The sequence below is a fragment of the Triticum urartu genome, chromosome 3A (assembly GCF_056163025.1).
Source record: "Triticum urartu cultivar PI428250 chromosome 3A, HENAU_Tu73, whole genome shotgun sequence".
NCBI classification, from domain to species: Eukaryota; Viridiplantae; Streptophyta; class Magnoliopsida; order Poales; family Poaceae; genus Triticum; species Triticum urartu.
Genome location: NC_141875.1, coordinates 737,432,676 through 737,457,511, shown reverse-complemented (window position 1 = coordinate 737,457,511; position 24,836 = coordinate 737,432,676). Strand labels below are relative to the sequence as shown.

General features: G+C 47.2%; 1 pseudogene across 1 annotated transcript in view; it reads right to left on the bottom strand.

Annotated features, from left to right (window-relative positions):
* Nucleotides 1–6,768: 6,768 nt before the first annotated feature.
* Nucleotides 6,769–24,836, bottom strand: part of LOC125547385 (protein ACCELERATED CELL DEATH 6-like) — a 42,521-nt pseudogene continuing 24,453 nt past the window's right edge. Inside the window, exons 3-6 of the transcript XR_015617851.1 lie at nt 10,143–10,267; nt 8,431–8,801; nt 7,818–8,359; nt 6,769–7,367 (exon numbers count right to left, since the gene is read on the bottom strand). The product of XR_015617851.1 is annotated as a protein ACCELERATED CELL DEATH 6-like (transcript). The remainder of the gene's footprint in view (nt 7,368–7,817; nt 8,360–8,430; nt 8,802–10,142; nt 10,268–24,836) is intronic.

Genomic DNA, 24,836 nt, shown 5'->3' with positions numbered 1-24,836 from the left:
CTCTGTTTGTCTATGTATTCACACATGTATTATGTTTCCAGTTAATACAATTCTAGCATGAATAATAAACATTTATCATGATATAAGGAAATAAATAATAACTTTATTATTGCCTCTAGGGCATATTTCCTTCACCAGCTCCCCCCCTCCAATGACATCAAGGTCGTCAAAATCACCAAGCTCGCCACCATCCTTGACCCAATGGGGCCAACTGATCCGTCGCCATTCTCATCCGAGTCGGACTCGGATTCGGAGGACCTCCACCTCCCCCGCGGCCACAACCCCACATCAAGCCTCGCCGATGAGCTACCGCGTGGCCCCCCGCCGTCCCCGGTGATCAGCTCACCGCGGCGGCCGCCCAACCACGCCGGCGACTCTGCCGCCCTGCCGATCCAGGTCTCGTCTGGCGACGACGAGGCAACGGGGCTGGGGCGGCACGTCCACTGCATCTCCTCCGACAGCGACCCCGCCCCTGCGTCCCAACAGGCGTCGCCCCCATATCCGTTCCCTGCATCGACTGCCATCGACTCCTCCTCCACGAATGCCTCCATCACGCGTCCCACGCCCCGCCTCGCCGCGCCCACCGGGGGAGCTCCACCACCTTCCTCTGCTGCGGGTGGCGACAACGCCGGCCCTCTTGACGGGCTTCCACCTCCCTCAACAATGATGCTGCCATCGGCGTTCTCCCACTACGACAGCTCCAACTCGTCAAACCTTGACGCCGCCTTCACCTTCTCGGCTGGGGCCTCCTCTTCTGGTATGCCCCCCACTCAGCCATGCTCACTCACTACACTTGGCCAGCCTCTACTTACCTTACCCATGCCCACGCCCACCCTGGAAACTGCAGACTCTCCCACACATGAGTGCGTGCTTCGGAAGCTGCGCCATAGCGCCAAGCGCTCGGCTGACAAGACAAAAAGCCTACGTCGAAGCTCTCGGCTGGCTGCCAAGGAGCCCACTGTCTTCACCGACATGACTACCAAGGCGGTGCGTGTAAAAGCCGCGCGCCTCACTGCCACCGACGTCGCGCGTGCACTCAAGGACGCCATTCACCATGCCCAGCTCGACATCCCTGACGCCCCACCAGCCTCGGCCAGGGCCCTGGCGGAGATTGCATCACTTTGCGGTGCAGACGATGACGCTGTTGCTTCCGTCGCCCATGCCGACGACAACAGCGACGTCGACGGTGCGGATCACCTGCCATGATGGCCTCTGCTATCCATGCACGCCCCCATGCCGTCTCATCGGCAACGCGCCGTCTATGCCGCGGCCTGTATCACTCTACATTTTACTATTCCCCTAGTATGTGTACTGAGCGCAAGCTTGTGGCTTGCCTCAACTACCTCTTAGTCATTCGCATGTTCTCTTTTCCTCTCTGTACTCTGCTTTCCTTAAGTACCCGGTGCACTCCTTACCTTTATGAGTAACACCGTCTTATCCATCTGTTCATGGAACGTAAGAGGACTTGGTGATGTGTCCAAATGTGCTGACATTCTATCAGACTTAATCAGCATCAGTCCCCATTGTGCACTTCTTCAGGAATCCAAACTAAGCGAAATTACAGACAGAAAATTCCACTCCTTCCTGCCAAAATCTCTAGACCAAAAACTATTTCTCCCGGCCCACGGCTCGGCAGGCGGAACCGTCTCAGCGTTCAACTCAAACTTTTTCACTGTCCTATCCCACACAAACTATAACTTTGCCACCTCTATTAAACTCACATCTCTCGCCCACCCACACCCCTTCATCCTTACTAACATATACGCACCCGCATGCCATAACCTCAAACAAGCCTTTCTTGACGAACTAAAATCAATTAAGGAAGATGACAACACACCTTGGCTAATAGTTGGAGACTTCAACCTTCTCCGGTTCTCTCACGAAAAAAACAATCCAAATTTCCACCAACGAGAGGCCGATGCTTTAAACAACACGATCAACGAGCTAGCGCTTATCGAATTACCCCTGCTAGATAGAAGGTTTACATGGTCCAACAAACGATCGACGCCAACCTTAGAACGACTGGACAGAGCCTTCTTTAACCTTTCCTGGAACACCTGTTTCCCCAACACAATCCTGGCCTCGCTACCGCGCATCGCATCCGATCACGTCCCACTAATCCTACGCATCCAGACCCATGTGCCTAAGCCACGCCATTTTCGTTTCGAGTCCTCCTGGACACAAGCCACTGCCTGTCATCAAATTGTCCAAAAATGTTGGGCCCCCAAATCTCACACAGCACAACGATCAAACTCAGCTGCAACCCTGTCAAACGCCCTGAAAAAAACTCGATGCTCTCTCAAGCACTGGGCTTCAACACGATCCCCAGCCCACTCCCACGAAGAGGCTTCAAAAAATATTATAAATTTACTTGATCTAAAAGAAGAAGCTAGGCCCCTCTCAAAGGCCGAATTCAGACTGAGATGTGTCGTCACAGAGGCTCTTCATTTAGCTGTAGCTGAAAAAATGAACTTCTGGAAACAACGTGGCAAAGTTCGCGCCGCAATCCACGGCGAGGAAAACACACAATACTTCCATGCTGCCGCCTTCCAGCGCCTACGAAAAAACACCATAACTTCTCTCCTCATTAACGGGACGGAGTTCCACTCACATGACCAAAAAGCAACTATTCTTTGGGATCATTGCACTTCCATCCTTGGCTCACCTCCAACCAACACATGCCCATTACAACCAGAACATTACTACCCCCACCCGCTACCCCAACTCCTCAACCCAGACACTCCCTTTACGATCGAAGAAATCAAAGAGGCTTTTATGCAAATGAACTCCCTCGCTAGCCCTGGTCCGGACGGCTTCGGTCCCAAGTTCTATAAAAAATACTGGAATCTAGTTAAAACCCACATCTTCTCTTTTATGACCGATTTCCAGAACCTCTCTGCCCAAACCGAATGCTTGAATAGAGCCCACCTAATCTTGCTGCCAAAAAAAGAACTCTCAAATACACCTGACGCCTACCGACCGATCTCTCTTCAGAATTGCCCCATCAAAGCAGTCGCAAAAGTACTCACCAACAGACTCAAACCGTTTGTCCCTCTACTTGTCCACGGAAACCAGTCTGGCTTTATCCCGGGACGATGCATCGCTGACAATTTCGTCTTCGCCGCGGACCTCGTTGGTGCTTGCCATTCACGAAAAGCCCCAACCATGGTCATTAAACTTGACTTCTCCAAAGCTTTTGACTCACTATCTTGGGAATCAATTCTCACCATCCTACGCTGCCGTGGATTCCCACCAAAATTTATAGCCTGGATTCAGGATCTTCTTTCATCTGGAAAAACGGCCGTCATGCTAAATGGTATCCCGGGAAACTGGATAAACTGCAAGAACGGACTTAGACAAGGAGACCCTATATCACCCTATCTTTTCATCATCGTGGCTGACCTCCTCCAACAAATGATCAATCAGGACTGCGACCCTCTACACCTCACACATCCCCTGTTCATACATCTACCACCGACAGTCCTACAATATGCTGATGACACACTTATTATCGCAAAGGCATCCAATGACGCAGCCCTACAACTCAAAAGCATTCTCCACAACTTTGCCTTGGCTACTGGCCTCACGATAAACTTCACAAAAACCACATTCGTGCCGATGCATGTTTGCCCCACACTTGCGGACTCAATTGCCGCGACTCTACTATGCACCACCTCAACCTTCCCCCAAATCTACCTAGGTCTACCCCTGGCCCCTACACGCCTCCTGCCTAACGCCTTTCTACCCATTATTGAACGATGCCGAAAATTTCTGACGGGCTGGCGAGCTAAACTTCTCTCCAAGGGAGACAGACTCATTTTGTTGTCTGCCGTCCTAGATTCCATCCTGGTATACTTCATGTCCGTCTTCCTCATTCCCAAAAGTGTTCTAAAAACCCTAGACTCTATCTGTCGGGCTTTCTTTTGGGCTGCGGAAGAAACGTGCACCGGTGCTCAATGCTTAGTTGCCTGGAAAAATGTTTGTAAACCAAAAAAGTTTGGTGGCTTGGGCCTAAAAAATCTGCATGTTCAGAATAACTGTCTACTAATGAAATTTGCTGTCAAAGCACTACTCCCAGAACAAAACCCTTGGCTAGAATGGATCAGCATGCAACACCCAAATGCCCTCGTCGCTCCACATAACAGCCACTCTTTCCTCTGCCACACAATAAACCAGCAACTCCCAGCTCTGCACGCAATAACCTTTGTTCTTACAAACTCGGGCACCAACACCTACTTTTGGCTAGACACCTGGCTTCACCAACAATCGCTTGCTACTCTATTTCCCTGCCTATATTCGCATACCACCTCGCCTCTCGCTCGTGTGGCCGCTGTTTTGAACAACGGTTTAGAATCAATCCTACGGAACCGCCTAACAACTAATGCTGCTTCCGAGATGTGCTCGTTGTTGTCTCTCTTGCAGGATTTCCAGGTATCGCCAGGGCCGGACCAGCGCTTCCTTAACGGTGGCACGCGCTTCTCCACGCGGGCCGCCTACCAGCTGATCATGGGCGAAAATGAGGATGATACGCATGCAATTGCCATTTGGTCTTCATGCGTCCCCAACCGCGTAAAGATCTTTGCATGGCTCCTGTTCCGTGGACGTCTTAACTCCAAAAGCAACCTCCTCCGAAAGCACACCGTCACAGACTCCCTTTGTCCACGATGTGGTTTCGACGGCGAGACCAGCTCACACATCTTCATCGACTGCCCGCTCGCTCAGTGAATTTGGCAAAGGATTGGACTCTCACCCTCCACTTCCATTGATGATCTATGGGATTGCCGTCTACCCGCCTAGGTGGATGCAACGATATGGCACTCCGTCCTCCTCATTATCTTATGGAAGATCTGGGATGCAAGAAATGCTATGACATTCAAGCAACAAAACCACCACAGTATCTCCACCTTGAAGCGAATCCTGGATGACTTGATGCTTTGGACGCACCGGATGAGAAAACCGGATCATAAACAGGCCGCCCTCTCATGGCGTTCCTACTTCTTTTCACGATTACACGTGCTTATGTAATTCACCTTTGTAATCAGACAAGTGTTGGGTTACAAAATGAGAAATATATTCAGGTGGGGAGCTCCCCCCCCCCCCCCCCCCCCCCCCCCCCGGTGATTTTTCAAAAATAAATAAATTACAAAGCTACCATAAGACACATGAATGAGGTTAGACCATTCAAGGAGATCAGACTTGTAGCTTGAGCGCACTGAAATATGAGCTTCAATTCAAGACAGGCTTCAGTAACCTGTCTTGAAGCTGAGATTTCGTGTGCAATCACCTAAGCTAGATAACATATACTTTACACTAGAATGTGAAGCCTGTCTTGAAGCTCGTCTTCAAGACAGGTTATCTGCGTTGCTTCAGCGTTGCCAAACAGTTAATTGGACCACCAGCGGAGAGGTTGGCGCAGTGGCTATCGACGGTGGATTTGATGGGGCAGCAAGGTCTGTCGACAGTCAAAGTGGCACTGTACTGCCCAAGTATTGTCTGGACTGAGTGATTTTTGAAGAATATGCAATAACTGTTGGATTAATCTTTACTGGATGGCTGAGTAAGTGACCACTGGAGAGATCAATAGGTGGCACCTTGTTATCGAATTCGACCCCTCTTAGACAGTGCTACCTGTCCACAATAGTCTGAAAGCATGTTAGCCTTACTGAATCAGACTTGCTTTGCTTGATGAGAATCATTGGAGGAGGATGCATTTTGGTTATACTTGCTCAATGATTTATTTTATGTGTCTCCTCACACACACAACTATATTTTGGGGGAGGATGCATTGATTTAGTTCAGGACTGTCCTTTATTAGACCGTTACTTTAACTGACTTGACTGGTTACTACTTATTGGCAGATGCCGAGTATTGGAACGTCCAATCAGATCAAATGCAGAATACCCGAGCATGCATTTTTACTGTGGGCTTGACAATGTACAAGTTCATAGCAGGTGCTTAACTCTGATATTAAAGGTAACAAGAACATAATAAATTTGAATCATCTGTATAGGGAAATGATATTTTTTTAGCACATGCTATTAAACTGCTACTTCCTCCATTCATAAATATAAGATGTTTCAACTTTTTCTGAATCGGATGTATATAGACACGTTTTAGTGTGTTTGTTCACTCAGCTCAGTCCGTATATAGTCCATATTGAAATATCAAAAACATGTTATATTTGTGAATGGAGGGAGTATTTATTAAGCCAACAATCCAGAAACATACATATGGTTTGATGGCCTTATAGGTGTCCTTATAGCTTGTTCCTGAAGATCTGCCTCAGCAGAAGTGCTTGCTACACATCACATGTTTATAGCCTTATAAGCGTCCTAAAGATTACTGTGCCATACTCATGCGGTTTTCAGTTGCATTATGACACAACACTCTAGGTTTGAACTTCTAAAAAACTTTTAAGAATGCGTGTGATTATCATGTCCTGCTGGTACTAGTCCCACTGTATCCTTTTCACAAAACTTCCACAAACCCCAGAAGAAATAGATCTGTTCAAGGCCAAGCTTTGCAAAGCTCTTATCAAGGTTTGATGCAATGTATGAAGCTTACTCTTGGCTTAGTCTCTTAAATGAAGGAAGCACTTCATCACAAGTTTGGTAGTTTGATACTCCCTCCGTAAAGAAATATAAGAGCGTTTAGATAACTACTTAGTGATCTATAAATGCTCTTATATTTGTTAACAGAGGGAGTAGTATTTATTACAGATTCAGAAGTACTATTGAGAAAGCATAACCATAATACAAATTGATGAGGTCAAACCATGCTAAGAAGATCATGATTGTATTTTTCACCCAGCCTAATTTTGAGCCTCCAAACAGGCCATTTGCCTAGCAGCTTAGTGACAATGGGTAACACAGCTACCATAACACAAATTGCAATGGCCAGCCAGTGGAGACGTGGAGCCAGCACTGTGTATAGACCAGTTGAAAAAGCCGTAGTTGTTGCCGCGTATGCAAACCACATGAGCTTCTTAGTGAAGTATATGTAATGGGTCAAGAACTCGTAATCTTCCCACCTTGCCATGATGCATATGAAGGCCACAGAAAACGAGAAGCACATTGCTAAGGTGTCAGAGATCAAGAATGCCATAAATGCAACCTTCGAGTCATGACAGGAAGCCCCTCGCTATCACGAGCACTGCTATATCCTCCAGGCAGAGTGAAAGCAGCGGCAAAGGTGATTGTCGTAATGAGGATCGCCACTAATGAGGTATTGGTTGTGTATGTTTTAGTTAGTGACTTCACATTCTTCCTTGATTCATAAATTGCCAGTTGCTTGGCTTCCACGTAGAGGTTATGAAGAGCGGTAGCATCATGTGGATCAGCTTCCGACATACGCATGATTACTTCGTTCTGCATAAATTCTAGAGATAAGGTACACACACAGAGCTCACGTTGTAACAATAAAGCGTAGCTCTTCTACCATGTGAATAATAGTGTTATTCATAGTAGTGCATTGAGTTCAAAAAGTGTAGTGTGAAAAACTATAGACATTTGTATTTGGTTAAGCAATTAAACAATCAAAGAGGAGTGTATATATATATATATATATATATATATATATATATATATATATATGTATATATATCACCTAACTACCTGCAAATCATTCTGGTGTTGTCTACTGCTGACCAGAGCTAGCACCATTGTTGCCGAGTCCCGAGCTATCGCTCAGTCTCATGGATGGTTTTATCATTAGTTACTTGCATAACAGAGGAAAGGGGTACAACCTACTAAAGTATTTTTCTTATTTGTAACAGTTCTATATGTTCCAGTATATTTAATTATAAAACACGTACGTACCCAGTTCACAGTCTTGACATGATGCATGTTGTTCGACAGTTCCCGGACTGCTGAACCAGAAAATTTGTCAATCACTGTCTTGTCTATATCCTTGCGGGACAGTAAAGCAGCAACCATCTTAGGATTGCACTTCTGGACCGCGTGATGTAGAGCGGTTTTTCCATCAATGTCTTGCATGTTGACGACTTTCCGGAGTTGTGTTGTCTCTGCTTCCAGGATAAATTCGACGAATTCCATATGATCTTGCTGCACAGCTTCATGAAGGCATGTAAACATATTTCCACGTGTATTGCGGTAAGGAGCATCTGGACAATGATGAAGAAGCTCTGTGGCAACATTAACATGGCCTCGAAATGCGGCAACGCAAAGGAGCGGATTACCCTTTTTGCTTATTTCGTATCCTAAAGAAGAATCATGTTCCAGCAATACTCGCAGTACGCCAACCTTGGCATAAATCACAGCCAGCATTGTTGGAGTATTCTCCGCCTCATCAGCTTCTGTGGCTAGCCAAGGCCGTTTCCCCATAATTTTTTTAGCAATGTCTGGAAACAAATCAAAACATGAATGATGGTTCACAGAAAGTTAAGTGATACAGGGGAGAAATGAATCTGACCTGAATTCCCGTTCCTTGCCGCAGCATGCAGAGCATTGCGGCTATTCTTTCCCCCATGAGCAGAATCAGGAATTTCCAGCAGCCTCTTGAAAACTCGCGGAAAATCTCTCATCACGGCGATGAACATGGGCGACTCATTGAAATTGGTCAGTGCTTGCGACAGCGCAGGCTCTTTTTCTATCAACTCCAGCGCAAGATCCTCGTGACCGTTGCGAATAGCATGGTGCAGTGCATTAAATTCATACTTGTCTTGTTGCAAGGTGGCCTGGTTCAGTTGTAGCTGATGGCAGCGTCCCAGTAAAAAAGAAGCCAGTGAAACATGGCCAAGCGTAACGGCTGAGATAAATGGAGTCTCCCACTCAGGGCCGGCCCTGGGGGTATGGCGGCGGGGCGACGGCCCAGGGCCCAGGCAAGGAGGAGGGCCCATGACAGAGTATATATCTATATTATAGCCCAGCAAAAAATAGGTAAAAATAATACAAAAGAACTAGAGAAAAGAAATAAGATGGGCTAGGCCCATCAGATAGCTAGCAAGCCATCGCTGATCGATTAACGAACGCGAAGTCGTGAAGTGACACCGTGACTCACGCCAGTTGGCAGACAGACGACTGCTCGTTTTCCTTTTCCTTCGTAGGTTAGGTTCGTCAGGCGCCGTGACGCCCGTCGGCCTCCTCGCTCCGTCGCTCGGCGCCTTGCCGTGTCATCCTCGCCTCGCCTGCCGCTGGCCTGCTGCCCGCTGGAGCTGCACGCGTGGCGCGGCGTACGACAGTCCAGCAACCCAGCGGCCCGGCCATCCGGCATCCGGCAAGGCGGCACCGCGGCAATACGTATACAAGTATACATCCGACTGGCGACTACAAGTCTTGAAGTCTGCAACGCGGCCGTCCCCAATCCCTAAAGTACGTTTGAATGTTTCCATCCATGTTCCTCGGTTCCAGTCCATCCCCCAAACCCTAATTTGACAATTTCAGTACTTTATTTATTCTTTATTTAGTATTTAATTCCGTATTCAACTATACATCCATGATCCATCCTCCAATTTCAGTATGCATGAAGTTTTAAATTTTCTAATTCAATCAATCATTTTTTTTGTCATTCTATGTACATGTCTAGGGTTCCAGTCATCCGATGTATAAATTCCTAATTCTTTGTATCCTCTTTTGATCTTTTCTTCATGATTTTAGGACATTAGCCTGCCATGTTACCTAAGAAGAAGCAATTATCGGGTGCTGAAACAAGAAGGAAAAGAAAGAAAGTGATCCGAAAATTCTACCATTGAAGGATTCTTTGAATAAGTTCTTTACATCTTCAAGCAATGTTGATGTCATTGAAGAACAGGGGCAAGAAACTACTCCCGAAAAAACCTTTTTTGAAGCACTGAAGTATTATTGTTGTCGACGGAGTCAGTCTAATTTGGTTCTTATTTGAGGTAATTAATCATGTCATGTTAGTTTCATTTTGCGATTTTTTAGTATTATTGTTGTTGATGGAATCAGTTCGAATTTGGTTATTATTGTTCTCGATGAAGTCATTTGAATTATTATAGTCAATTTTTAAACTAAAGATATGTGACTAAAAGTTACTCTTAATAAGTCATATATATAACGCACACGCATACATATATATGGTCTTAGGACTTAGGACATAGGGGCCCATGTTGTCGAGTTCGCCTAGGGCCTCCCAAAACATAGGGCCGGCCCTGCTAGTTCCACTCAATGTTGACCTTTGCGAGGAGAGACTTCTCCCGTTCTATGACATCATTGCAGAATTCCAAGTGACCATGGATGGCGGCTATGTGGAGGCAATTGTTCCGCTGTGGAGTTGTTCCAAGTAGAATGTGTTAGGAATATGCAATTTGTATTCTCATGAGGCCATAGGCCGATATATATATATATATATATATATATATATATATATATATATATATATATATATATATATATATATATATATATAGGTGTGGAACATATACAGGAAACCCCTTATACAACGGGATAAATACAAAGGGGTACATGACTTATATTATAACTCGAACACCCCTCCTCAAACTCATGGTGGATGAACAACACTGAGTTTGGAGAGATAAAAGCCATGTTGTGCTCTAGTCTGGGCTTTCGTCAGGAAATCCGCCAACTGTAACTCAGAAGGCACATACTGAAGAGCAATAACTTGACCTTGCACACCAGCGCGCACATAGAAAGCATCAACACCAATATGCTTGGTGAGCTCATGCTTCACAGGATCGCGCACAATGCTAATAGCACCTGTACTGTCAGATAAGAGCAGAGTCGGTGTAGTGACAGAAACACCAAAATCCTGAAGTAACCACCGTAACCAAGTCACCTCTGCCGTCAAAAGAGCCATTGCTCGCAACTCAGCCTCGGCACTCGAACGGGAAACTGTAATCTGTTTCTTCATCTTCCAAGCAATGAGAGAACCACCAAGAAAAACACAGTAAGCAGAAAGTGAACGGCGATCTGAAGGATCACTAGCCCACGTAGCATTCGAAAGGCCTGAAGCTGTAAAGAACTGGAGCGAGGAAAGAATAGACGGTGAGAGATCATGCCCCGAAGATATCGAAGAACACGAAGGAGATGACTATAGTGAACCGATGTGGTAGCAGAAACGAACTGACTCAGAATATGAACCGGATAAGAGATGTCCGGACGAGTGACAGCTAGATAGACAAGACTTCCAACAAGATGACGATAACGCGTCGGGTCAGGGAGAGGATCACCATCAGTAGCACGGAGGTGAAGATTGAGCTCCATAGGAGTCTCAACAATGCGCTCGTCAGTAAGAGCAGCACGGGCAAGAAGATCCTGGATATACTTTTCCTGGGATATAAAAAAGCCATCAGAGGTAGAAGAGACTTCAATCCCAAGAAAGTAGCGAAGAGGTCCAAGATCAGACATAAGAAACTGCTCACTAAGACGAGCCTTTACAAAGGCACTATACTCGGGGTCATCCCCAGTGATGATCATGTCATCAACATAGAGAAGAAGAAGAGTCCGACCACGAGGAGAAATGTGAATAAACAATGTTGGATCATGAGCACTTGCTGAAAAACCAGCGGCAGTAACCACAGAGGCAAAACGCTCAAACCAGGCACAGGGGGCTTGCTTAAGGCCATAGAGAGAGCGACAAAGACGGCATACCATGCCATCAGGAACAGAATACCCAGGTGGTGGATGCATGTACACCTCCTCACGTAGCTCACCATTAAGAAAGGCATTCTTAACATCAAGCTGAGAGATAGACTAGTGGCGTGCAGAGGCAACGACAAGAAGTGTACGAATAGTGGTCATATGGGCCACAGGAGCAAAAGTCTCGTCATAATCACGACCATGCTCCTGCTAAAAACCACGAGCCACAAGACGAGCTTTGTGACGCTCAAGAGAACCATCGGAGCGAGTCTTAACCTTGTAGACCCACTTACAAGTGATGGGACAGACTCCGGGAGGAAGAGAAACAAGATCCCAGGTACCAGTGTGTTCAAGAGCAGCAATCTCCTCTGCCATCGCAAACTGCCATTCAGGATGAACAACAGCCTGACGATAAGAAGTCGGCTCAAGAACAGCAGCACCAGCGGTGGGAAATCCAAAGCGACCAATAGGCGGACGAGGGCGAGAACACAAGCCATAAGTAGGCTGAGAGGAAGATGACGACTCATCCATAGAGGCATCCACATGTCGTGAACGATGAGTGTAATGCTGACGAAAAGATGGAACAATAGAAGGAGGAATCGCCAAGGTAGAATCGGGGGGTGGCGACGAAGAAGTCACCGGAGATGAAGGTGTAGAATCTGGTGACATGCTAGGCGAGGAGACCGAGGAAGATGGTGGCTGCAAATTGACTGGAGGTGGAGAAGCAGAGGGAGTGGAACGAAGAGGCACAGGCTCGACGGGGGTGATAGGTGAGTCAGTAAAAGTGAGGAAAGAGATATCCTCCACTGAAAAAGTCGAGGAAGATGGGCGTGGGTAGAAGGGACGAGACTCATCAAAAGTCACGTCTCGAGAGATACGCATCCGACGACCGATAGGATCCCAACAACGATAGCCCTTATGCTCATCACTGTAGCCTAAGAAGACACACTCAACAGACTGAGCGGTCAGTTTGGTGCGTTTGCAAGGGGCAAGAAGAACATAGCAAACACAACCAAACAAGCGAAGCATTGAATAATCGGGAGAATGATCAAAAAGACGCTCGAAAGGAACACCACCCTGTAGAGCAGCGGAAGGCTGTATATTGATAAGATAGGTGGAGGTGGAGACGGCCTCAACCCAAAAATGAGGCAGGAGAGAGGCAACAATCATCAATGCACGAGCCATCTCAAGAAGATGTCGATGCTTTCGCTCAGCCACACCATTCTGAGCATGAGCACCAGGGCAAGAGAATTGAGAGAGAGTTCCTTGCTCAACAAGAACACCACGCAACATCTTAGAGATATACTCGCCAGCGGAGTCAGCATGAAAAATACGAATGGGTGAAGAGAACTGAGTATGATTAGACAACACCTCACTACGAGAAGTCATGAAATAAAGCCATGTGTAACGAGAGAAATCATCTATGAAAATAGTATAGTATTTATGACCACCTTTCGAAGCAAAAGGAGCCGGACCCCATACATCAGAATGGACTAAATCGAAAGGACGCTTAGACACTGACTCACTATGTGAATATGGTAACTAAATCTGCTTGCCAAGACGACAACCCTGACACTCTAAAGAGACATCTCCTGAGACAGACCCCAGAAGACCTCGACGAACTAAAGACGACAACCGAGAACCACACAGATGACCAAGTCGATGATGCCACTGCTTGAAGGAACCAGTAACGGAGGCGACTGAAGCGGAGGAACTGGCGATGGTGGTGGCAGCGGAAGGAACATGAAGCCAGTCCAACTCCCAAAGATCCTGAGAATCACGGCGGCGAGGGCCAGCCCCAACCAGAGTGTGCGTGCGACGGTCCTGGACAGAACAAGAGTCAACGTCAAGGATGACGCGACAACCAGAATCAGTAAGTTGACCAGCAGAAAACAGATTCATGGTAAGTCGAGGAACATGAGCAACATCAGGAACAGAATAAGAAGGAGTGGTAAGATTGCCTCTACTAGCAACAGAAAGTGGAGTACATCAGCAGTGAAGACATGAACAGGAGAATCCAGTGATCGAAGAGAGGACAAAGTGAAAGAATGAGAAGACATATGAAAAGAAGCTCTAGAGTCCAGAACCCATGGGGATGTACCTGACTGTGTAGAGGGCGGTTGCTCAGTGCGGGAAGCATCAGTCACAGAACCAACAGTACTCATCGAGGAAGAACCTGAAGCCGCGAGCAGACGCTTAAGTTTCAGAATATCCTGCTCAGTCAAAGCAATGGCTGAAGCTGTCGAGGTAGATGACGAAGTCCCTGAAGATGATGATCGCGCCTTGTGCATGTGTTTCCTCTTCGTGTAGCACCGGGACTCAATATGACCATCATTGTTGCAGTAATCGCAATGTGGACGGGGCGACCTGAGCCTCCAGAAGGAGTGGGCAAGAGCGGCGGAGCAGTCGAGTAAGAAGGGGTCGGTGCAGCAGGTGGCGTGGAAGAAGACCGAGTAGTGAGCACAGAGGGAACCTCCAACAAACCAGCACCACGTAAGCGATTCTCCTCTGCACGAATCTCAGAAAGCGCCTCCATGAGAGAAATACGGCCACGAGCAAACAACTGAGCACACCGGGGCTCAAACTCCTTATGGAGCCGAGACAGGAACTCACAGACACGATGAAACTCCAAATTGGCCTAGACAGCCTGGCAACAGGGGCAAGTATGACAACCAACATTGCAGAGAGAATCAAGCTGGTGCCAGATAGCAGAACTTGTTGGGGATCGTAGCAGAAATTTAAAATTTTCTACGCATCACCAAGATCAATCTATCAAGTAATCTAGCAACAAGGGGAAGGGGAGTGCATCTACATACCCTTGTAGATCGCCAAGCGGAAGCGTTACAAGAACGCAGTTGGTGGAGTCGTACACGCAGCGATTCAGATCGCGGTCGATTCCGATCTAAGCGTCGAGCAACGGCGCCTCCGCGTTCAACACACGTACAACCCGGTGACGTCTCCCGCGCCTTGATCCAGCAAGGAGAGAGGGAGAGGTTGGGGAAGACTCCGTCCAGCAGCAGCATGACGGCATGGTGGTGGTGGAGGAGCGCAGGACTCTAGCAGGGCTTCGCCAAGCACTACGAGAGACGAGGAGGGAGAGAGGTAGGGCTGCGCCAAGAGGGAAATCAAATCATGTGTTGGGCAGCCCCCAATACCTCAAGTATATATAGGGGGAGGGGAGGGGCTGCGCCTGAAGGAAATATGCCCTAGAGGCAATAATAATGTTATTATTTTATTTCCTTATATCATGATAAATGTTTATTATTCATGCTAGAATTGTATTATCCGGAAACATAATACCTGTGTGAATACATAGACAAACTAAAACGTCACTAGTATGCCTCTACTTGACTAGGTTGTTAATCAAAGATGGTTATGTTTCCTAACCATAGACATGTGTTGTCATTTGATTAACGGCATCACATTATTAGGAGAATGATGTGATTGACATGACCCATTCCATTAGCTTAGCACCCGATCGTTTAGTATGTTGCTATTGCTTTCTTCATGACTTATACATGTTCCTATGACTATGAGATTATGCAACCCCCGTTTGCCGGAGGAACACTTTGTGTGCTACCAAACGTCACAACGTAACTGGGTGATTATAAAGGAGCTCTACAGGTGTCTCCAAAGGTAAATGTTGGGTTGGCGTATTTCGAGATTAGGATTTGTCACTCCGATTGTCGGAGAGGTATCTCTGGGCCCTCTCGGTAATGCACATCACATAAGCCTTGCAAGCATTACAACTAATGAGTTAGTTGCGAGATGATGTATTACGAAACGAGTAAAGAGACTTGCCGGTAACGAGATTGAACTAGGTATTGAGATACCAACGATCGAATCTCGGGCAAGTAACATACCGATGACAAAGGGAACAACGTATGTTGTTGTGCGGTCTGACCGATAAAGATCTTCGTAGAATATGTGGGAGCCAATATGAGCATCCAGGTTCCGCTATTTGTTATTGACCGGAGACATGTCTTGGTCATGTCTACATTATTCTCGAACCCGTAGGGTCCGCACGCTTAAGGTTTCAGTGACAGTTTTATTATGAGTTTATGAGTTTTGATGTACCGAAGTTAGTTCTGAGTCCCGGATGTGATCACGGACATGACGAGGAGTCTCGAAATGGTCGAGACATAAAGATTGATATATTGGACGGCTATATTCGGACACAGGAAGTGTTCCGGGTGATTTCGGAGAAAACCGGAGTGCCGGAGGGTTACCGGAACCTCCCCGGGAGAATTAATGGGCCGTATGGGCCTTAGTGGAGAGAGAGAGGAGCAGCCAGGGTGGGCCGCGCGCCTCCTTCCCCCTGGTCTGAATTGGACTAGGAGAGGGGGGGCGACGCCCCCCTTTCCTTCTCCCTCCCCCTTCCTTTCCCCCTCCTAGTAGGAGTAGGAAAGAGGGGAGTCCTACTCCTACTAGGAGGAGGACTCCTCCTCCTTGGCGCGCCATAGGGCCGGCCGGCCTCCTCCCCTTTCTCCTTTATATACGGGGGCAGGGGGCACCCCTAGACACACAAGTTGATCCACGTGATCATTTTCTTAGCCGTGTGCGGTGCCCCCTTCCACCATAATCCTCGATAATATTGTAGCGGTGCTTAGGCGAAGCCCTGCGACGGTAGAACATCAAGATCGTCACCACGCCGTCGTGCTGACGGAACTCTTCCCCGACACTTTGCTGGATCGGAGTCCGGGGATCGTCACCGAGCTGAACGTGTGCTAAAACTCGGAGGTGCCGTAGTTTCGGTGCTTGATCGGTCAGGCCGTGAAGACGTACGACTACATCAACCGCGTTGTCATAACGCTTCTGCTGTCGGTCTACAAGGGTACGTAGATCATACTCTCCCCTCTTGTTGCTATGCATCACCATGATCTTGCGTGTGCGTAGGATTTTTTTTGAAATTACTACGTTTCCCAATAGTGGTATCAGAGCCTAGGTTTTATGTGTTGATGTTATATGCACGAGTAGAACACAAGTGAGTTGTGGGCAATATAAGTCATACTGCTTACCAGCATGTCATACTTTGGTTCGGCGGTATTGTTGGACGAAGCGGCCCGGACCGACATTACGCGTACACTTACGCGAGACCGGTTCTCCCGACGTGCTTTGCACAAAGGTGGCTAGCGGGTGTCAGTTTCTCCAACTTTAGTTGAACCGAGTGTGGCTACGCCCGGTCCTTGCGAAGGTTAAAACATCACCAACTTGACAAACTATCATTGTGGTTTTGATGCATAGGTAAGATTGGTTCTTACTTAAGCCCATAGCAGCCACATAAAACTTGCAACAACAAAGTAGAGAACGTCTAACTTGTTTTTGCAGGGCATGTTGTGATGTGATATGGTCAAGACATGATGCTAAATTTTATTGTATGAGATGATCATGTTTTGTAACCGAGTTATCGGCAACTGGCAGGAGCCATATGGTTGTCGCTTTATTGTATGCAATGCAACTGCGCTGTAATGCTTTACTTTATCACTAAGAGGTAGCGATAGTCGTTGAAGCATAAGCTTGGCGAGACGACCATGATGCTACGATGGAGATCAAGGTGTCACGCCGGTGATGATGGTGATCACGACGGTGCTTCGGAGATGGAGTTCACAAGCACAAGATGATGATGGCCATATCATATCACTTATATTGATTGCATGTGATGTTTATCTTTTATGCATCTTATCTTGCTTTGATTGACAGTAGCATTATAAGATGGTCTCTCACTAATTATCAAGAAGTGTTCTCCCTGAGTATGCACCGTTGCGAAAGTTCTTCGTGCTGAGACACCACGTGATGATCGGGTGTGATAGGCTCGACGTTCAAATACAACGGGTGCAAAACAGTTGCACACGCGGAATACTCAGGTTATACTTGACGAGCCAAGCATATACATATATGGCCTCGGAACACGGAGACCGAAAGGTCAAACGTGAATCATATAGTAGATATGATCAACATAGTGATGTTCACCAATGAAACTACTCCATCTCACGTGATGATCGGACATGGTTTAGTTGATTTGGATCACGTAATCACTTAGAGGATTAGAGGGATGTCTATCTAAGTGGGAGTTCTTTAGTAATATGATTAATTGAACCTAAATTTATCACGAACTTAGTACCTGATAGTATCTTGCTTGTTTATGTTTGGTTGTAGATAGATGGCCCGTGCTGTTGTTCCGTTGAATTTTAATGCGTTCCTTGAGAAAGCAAAGTTGAAAGATGATGGTAGCAATTACACGGACTAGGTCCGTAAGTTGAGGATTATCCTCATTGCTGCACAGAAGAATTACGTCCTGGAAGCACCGCTGGGTGCCAGGCCTGCTGCTGGAGCAACACCAGATGTTATGAACGTTTGGTAGAGCAAAGCTGATGACTACTCGACAGTTCAGTGTGCCATGCTTTACGGCTTAGAATCGGGACTTCAACGACGTTTTGAACGTCATGGAGCATATGAGATGTTCCAGGAGTTGAAGTTAATATTTCAAGCAAATGCCCGGATTGAGAGATATGAAGTCTCCAATAAGTTCTATAGCTGCAAGATGGAGGAGAACAGTTCTGTCAGTGAGCATATACTCAAAATGTCTGGGTATAATAATCACTTGATTCAATTGGAAGTTAATCTTCCAGATGATTGCGTCATTGACAGAATTCTCCAATCACTGCCACCTAGCTACAAGAGCTTCGTGATGAACTATAATATGCAAGGGATGAATAAGACTATTCCCGAGCTCTTCGCAATGCTGAAAGCTGCGGAGGTAGAAATCAAGAAGGAGCATCAAGTGTTGATGGTCAACAAGGCCACTAGTTTCAAGAAAAAGTGCAAAGGGAAGAAGAAGGGGAACTTCAAAAAGAACAGCAAGCAAGTTGCTGCTCAAGAGAAGAAACCCAAACCTGGACCTAAGCCTGAAACTGAGTGCTTCTACTGCAAGCAGACTGGTCACTGGAAGCGGAACTGCCCCAAGTATTTGGCGGATAAGGATGGCAAGGTGAACAAAGGTATATGTGATATACATGTTATTGATGTGTACCTTACTAATGCTCGCAGTAGCACCTGGGTATTTGATACTGGTTCTGTTGCTAACATTTGCAACTCGAAACAGGGACTACGGATTAAGCGAAGATTGGCTAAGGACGAGGTGACGATGCGCGTGGGAAATGGTTCCAAAGTCGATGTGATCGCAGTCGGCCCGCTACCTCTACATCTACCTTCGGGATAGTATTAGACCTAAATAATTGTTATTTGGTGCCAGCGTTGAGCATGAACATTATATCTGGATCTTGTTTGATGCGAGACGGTTATTCATTTAAATCAGAGAATAATGGTTATTCTATTTATATGAGTAAAATCTTTTATGGTCATGCACCCATGAAGAATGGTCTATTCTTATTAAATCTCGATAGTAGTGACACACATATTCATAATGTTGAAGCCAAAAGATGCAGAGTTGATAATGATAGTGCAACTTATTTGTGGCACTGCCGTTTAGGTCATATCGGTATAAAGCGCATGAAGAAACTCCATACTGATGGACTTTTGGAACCACTTGATTATGAATCGCTTGGTACTTGCGAACCGTGCCTTATGGGTAAGATGACAAAAACACCGTTCTCCGGTACTATGGAGAGAGCAACAGATTTGTTGGAAATCATACATACAGATGTATGTGGTCCGATGAATGTTGAGACTCGTGGCGAATATCGTTATTTTCTCACCTTCACAGATGACTTAAGCAGATATGGGTATATCTACTTAATGAAACATAAGTCTGAAACGTTTGAAAAGTTCAAAGAATTTCAGAGTGAAGTTGAAAATCATCGTAAGAAGAAAATAAAATTCCTACGATCTGATTGTGGAGGAGAATATTTGACTTACGAGTTTGGTGTACATTTGAAACAATGCGGAATAGTTTCGCAACTCACGCCACCCGGAACACCACAGCGTAATGGTGTGTCCGAACATCGTAATCATACTTTACTAGATATGGTGCGATCTATGATGTCTCTTACTGATTTACCGCTATCGTTTTGGGGTTATGCTCTAGAGACGGCCGCATTCACGTTAAATAGGGCACCATCAAAATCCGTTGAGACGACGCCTTATGAACTGTGGTTTGGCAAGAAACCAAAGTTGTCGTTTCTCAAAGTTTGGGGCTGCGATGCTTATGTGAAAAAGCTTCAACCTGATAAGCTCGAACCCAAATCGGAGAAATGTGTCTTCATAGGATATCCAAAGGAAACTATTGGATACACCTTCTATCACAGATCCGAAGGCAAGACTTTTGTTGCTAAATTCGGAAATTTTCTAGAGAAGGAGTTTCTCTCGAAAGAAGTGAGTGGAAGGAAAGTAGAACTTGACGAGGTAATTGTACCTGCTCCCTTATTGGAAAGTAGCACATCACAGAAACCAGTTTCTGTGACACCCACACCAATTAGTGAGGAAGCTATGATCGGATGCGATGCGCGGTAGCGAGGCCAGGATTGTGTTGGGGAAACAGGTGTTCCAGGAAAGGTTAAAGAAGGCTCTGTCCAGTCGTTCTAAGGTTGGCGTCGATCGTTTGTTGGACCATGTAAACCTTCTATCTAGCAGGGGTAATTCGATAAGCGCTAGCTCGTTGATCGTGTTGTTTAAAGCATCGGCCTCTCGTTGGTGGAAATTTGGATTGTTTTTTTCGTGAGAGAACCGGAGAAGGTTGAAGTCTCCAACTATTAGCCAAGGTGTGTTGTCATCTTCCTTAATTGATTTTAGTTCGTCAAGAAAGGCTTGTTTGAGGTTATGGCATGCGGGTGCGTATATGTTAGTAAGGATGAAGGGGTGTGGGTGGGCGAGAGATGTGAGTTTAATAGAGGTGGCAAAGTTATAGTTTGTGTGGGATAGGACAGTGAAAAAGTTTGAGTTGAACGCTGAGACGGTTCCGCCTGCCGAGCCGTGGGCCGGGAGAAATAGTTTTTGGTCTAGAGATTTTGGCAGGAAGGAGTGGAATTTTCTGTCTGTAATTTCGCTTAGTTTGGATTCCTGAAGAAGTGCACAATGGGGACTGATGCTGATTAAGTCTGATAGAATGTCAGCACATTTGGACACATCACCAAGTCCTCTTACGTTCCATGAACAGATGGATAAGACGGTGTTACTCATAAAGGTAAGGAGTGCACCGGGTACTTAAGGAAAGCAGAGTACAGAGAGGAAAAGAGAACATGCGAATGACTAAGAGGTAGTTGAGGCAAGCCACAAGCTTGCGCTCAGTACACATACTAGGGGAATAGTAAAATGTAGAGTGATACAGGCCGCGGCATAGACGGCGCGTTGCCGATGAGACGGCATGGGGGCGTGCATGGATAGCAGAGGCCATCATGGCAGGTGATCCGCACCGTCGACGTCGCTGTTGTCGTCGGCATGGGCGACGGAAGCAACAGCGTCATCGTCTGCACCGCAAAGTGATGCAATCTCCGCCAGGGCCCTGGCCGAGGCTGGTGGGGCGTCAGGGATGTCGAGCTGGGCATGGTGAATGGCGTCCTTGAGTGCACGCGCGACGTCGGTGGCAGTGAGGCGCGCGGCTTTTACACGCACCGCCTTGGTAGTCATGTCGGTGAAGACAGTGGGCTCCTTGGCAGCCAGCCGAGAGCTTCGACGTAGGCTTTTTGTCTTGTCAGCCGAGCGCTTGGCGCTATGGCGCAGCTTCCGAAGCACGCACTCATGTGTGGGAGAGTCTGCAGTTTCCAGGGTGGGCGTGGGCATGGGTAAGGTAAGTAGAGGCTGGCCAAGTGTAGTGAGTGAGCATGGCTGAGTGGGGGGCATACCAGAAGAGGAGGCCCCAGCCGAGAAGGTGAAGGCGGCGTCAAGGTTTGACGAGTTGGAGCTGTCGTAGTGGGAGAACGCCGATGGCAGCATCATTGTTGAGGGAGGTGGAAGCCCGTCAAGAGGGCCGGCGTTGTCGCCACCCGCAGCAGAGGAAGGTGGTGGAGCTCCCCCGGTGGGCGCGGCGAGGCGGGGCGTGGGACGCGTGATGGAGGCATTCGTGGAGGAGGAGTCGATGGCAGTCGATGCAGGGAACGGATATGGGGGCGACGCCTGTTGGGACGCAGGGGCGGGGTCGCTGTCGGAGGAGATGCAGTGGACGTGCCGCCCCAGCCCCGTTGCCTCGTCGTCGCCAGACGAGACCTGGATCGGCAGGGCGGCAGAGTCGCCGGCGTGGTTGGGCGGCCGCCGCGGTGAGCTGATCACCGGGGACGGCGGGGGGCCACGCGGTAGCTCATCGGCGAGGCTTGATGTGGGGTTGTGGCCGCGGGGGAGGTGGAGGTCCTCCGAATCCGAGTCCGACTCGGATGAGAATGGCGACGGATCAGTTGGCCCCATTGGGTCAAGGATGGTGGCGAGCTTGGTGATTTTGACGACCTTGATGTCATTGGAGGGGGGGAGCTGGTGAAGGAAATATGCCCTAGAGGCAATAATAAAGTTATTATTTATTTCCTTATATCATGATAAATGTTTATTATTCATGCTAAAATTGTATTAACTGGAAACATAATACATGTGTGAATACATAGACAAACAGAGTGTCACTAGTATGCCTCTACTTGACTAGCTCGTTAATCAAAGATGGTTATGTTTCCTAACCATGGACAAAGAGTTGTTATTTGATTAACGAGGTCACATAATTAGTTGAATGATCTGATTGACATGACCCATTCCATTAGCTTAGCACCCGATCGTTTAGTATGTTGCTATTGCTTTCTTCATGACTTATACATGTTCCTATGACTATGAGATTATGCAACTCCCGTTTGCCGGAGGAACACTTTGGGTGCTACCAAACGTCACAACGTAACTGGGTGATTATAAAGGAGCATTACAGGTGTCTCCAAAGGTAGATGTTGGGTTGGCGTATTTCGAGATTAGGATTTGTCACTCCGATTGTCGGAGAGGTATCTCTGGGCCCTCTCGGTAATGCACATCACTTAAGCCTTGCAAGCATTGCAACTAAACGAGTTAGTTGCGGATGATGTATTACAGAACGAGTAAAGAGACTTGCCGGTAACGAGATTGAACTAGGTATGGGATACCGACGATCGAATCTCGGGCAAGTAACATACCGATGACAAAGGGAACAACGTATGTTGTTATGCGGTCTGACCGATAAAGATCTTCGTAGAATATGTAGGAGCCAATATGGGCATCCAGGTCCCGCTATTGGTTATTGACCAGAGACGTGTCTCGGTCATGTCTACATTGTTCTCGAACCCGTAGGGTCCGCACGCTTAAGGTTACGATGACAGTTATATTATGAGTTTATGCATTTTGATGTACCGAAGGTTGTTCGGAGTCCCGGATGTGATCACGGACATGACGAGGAGTCTCGAAATGGTCGAGACGTAAAGATTGATATATTGGAAGCCTATGTTTGGATATCGGAAGTGTTCCGGGTGAAATCGGGATTTTACCGGAGTACCGGGAGGTTACCGGAACCCCCCGGGAACCATATGGGCCTTAGTGGGCCTTAGTGGAAAGGAGAAAGGGGCAGCCCAAGGTGGCCGCGCGCCTCCCCCTTCCCCTAGTCCTATTAGGACTAGGAGAGGTGGACGGCCGAATCCTATTCCAACTAGGATTGGGGGGGAAGGGAGTAGGACTCTCCTGGCGCGCCCCTTGTGGCCGGCCAGCCTCCCCCGCTTTGGTCCTTTATATACTGAGGTAGAGGCACCCTAGAACACACAAGTTGATCCACGTGATCTATTCCTTAGCCGTGTGCGGTGCCCCCAGCCACCATATTCCTCGATAATACTGTAGCGGAGTTTAGGCGAAGCCCTGCTGGTGTAGTGCATCAAGATCGTCACCACGCCGTCGTGCTGACGGAACTCTTCCCCGACACTTTGCTGGATCGGAGTCCGGGGATCATCATCGAGCTGAACGTGTGCTCGAACTCGGAGGTGCCGTAGTTTCGGTGCTTGATCGGTTGGATCGTGAAGACGTACGACTACTTCCTCTACGTTGTGTCAACGCTTCCGCAGTCGGTCTGCGTGGGTACGTAGACAACACTCTCCCCTCTCGTTGCTATGCATCACCATGATCTTGCGTGTGCGTAGGAATTTTTTTGAAATTACTACGAAACCCAAAAGTGGCATCCGAGCCTAGGTTATTTATGTTGATGTTATATGCACGAGTAGAACATAAGTGAGTTGTGGGCGATATAAGTCATACTGCCTACCAGCATGTCATACTTTGGTTCGGCGGCATTGTTGGACGAGACGACCCGGACCAACCTTACGCGTACGCTTACGCGAGACCGGTTCCCCCGACGTGCTTTGCACATAGGTGGCTTGCGGGCGACTGTCTCTCCAACTTTAGTTTAACCGAGTATGGCTACGCCCGGTCCTTGCGAAGGTTAAAACGGAGTCTATTTGACAAACTATCGTTGTGGTTTTGATGCGTAGGTGAGATTGGTTCTTGCTTAAGCCCGTAGCAGCCACGTAAAACTTGCAACAACAAAGTAGAGGACGTCTAACTTGTTTTTGCAGGGCATGTTGTGATGTGATATGGTCAAGACATGATGCTGAATTTTATTGTATGAGATGATCATGTTTTGTAACCGAGTTATCGGCAACTGGCAGGAGCCATATGGTTGTCGCTTTATTGTATGCAATGAAATCGCGATGTAATGCTTTAATTTGTTACTAAGCGGTAGTGATAGTCGTGGAAGCATAAGCTTGGCGAGACGACCATGATGCTACGATGGAGATCAAGGTGTCACGCCGGTGACGATGGTGATCACGACGGTGCTTCGGAGATGGAGATCACAAGCACAAGATGATGATGGCCATATCATATCACTTATATTGATTGCATGTGATGTTTATCCTTTTTATGCATCTTATCTTGCTTTGATTGACGGTAGCATTATAAGATGATCTCTCACTAAATTATCAAGAAGTGTTCTCCCTGAGTATGCACCGTTGCGAAAGTTCTTCGTGCTGAGACACCACGTGATGATCGGGTGTGATAGGTTCTACGTTCAAATACAACGGGTGCAAAACAGTTGCACACGCGGAATACTCAGGTTATACTTGACGAGCCAAGCATATACATATATGGCCTCGGAACACGGAGACCGAAAGGTCAAACGTGAATCATATAGTAGATATGATCAACATAGTGATGTTCACCAATGAAACTACTCCATCTCACGTGATGATCGGACATGGTTTAGTTGATTTGGATCACGTAATCACTTAGAGGATTAGAGGGATGTCTATCTAAGTGGGAGTTCTT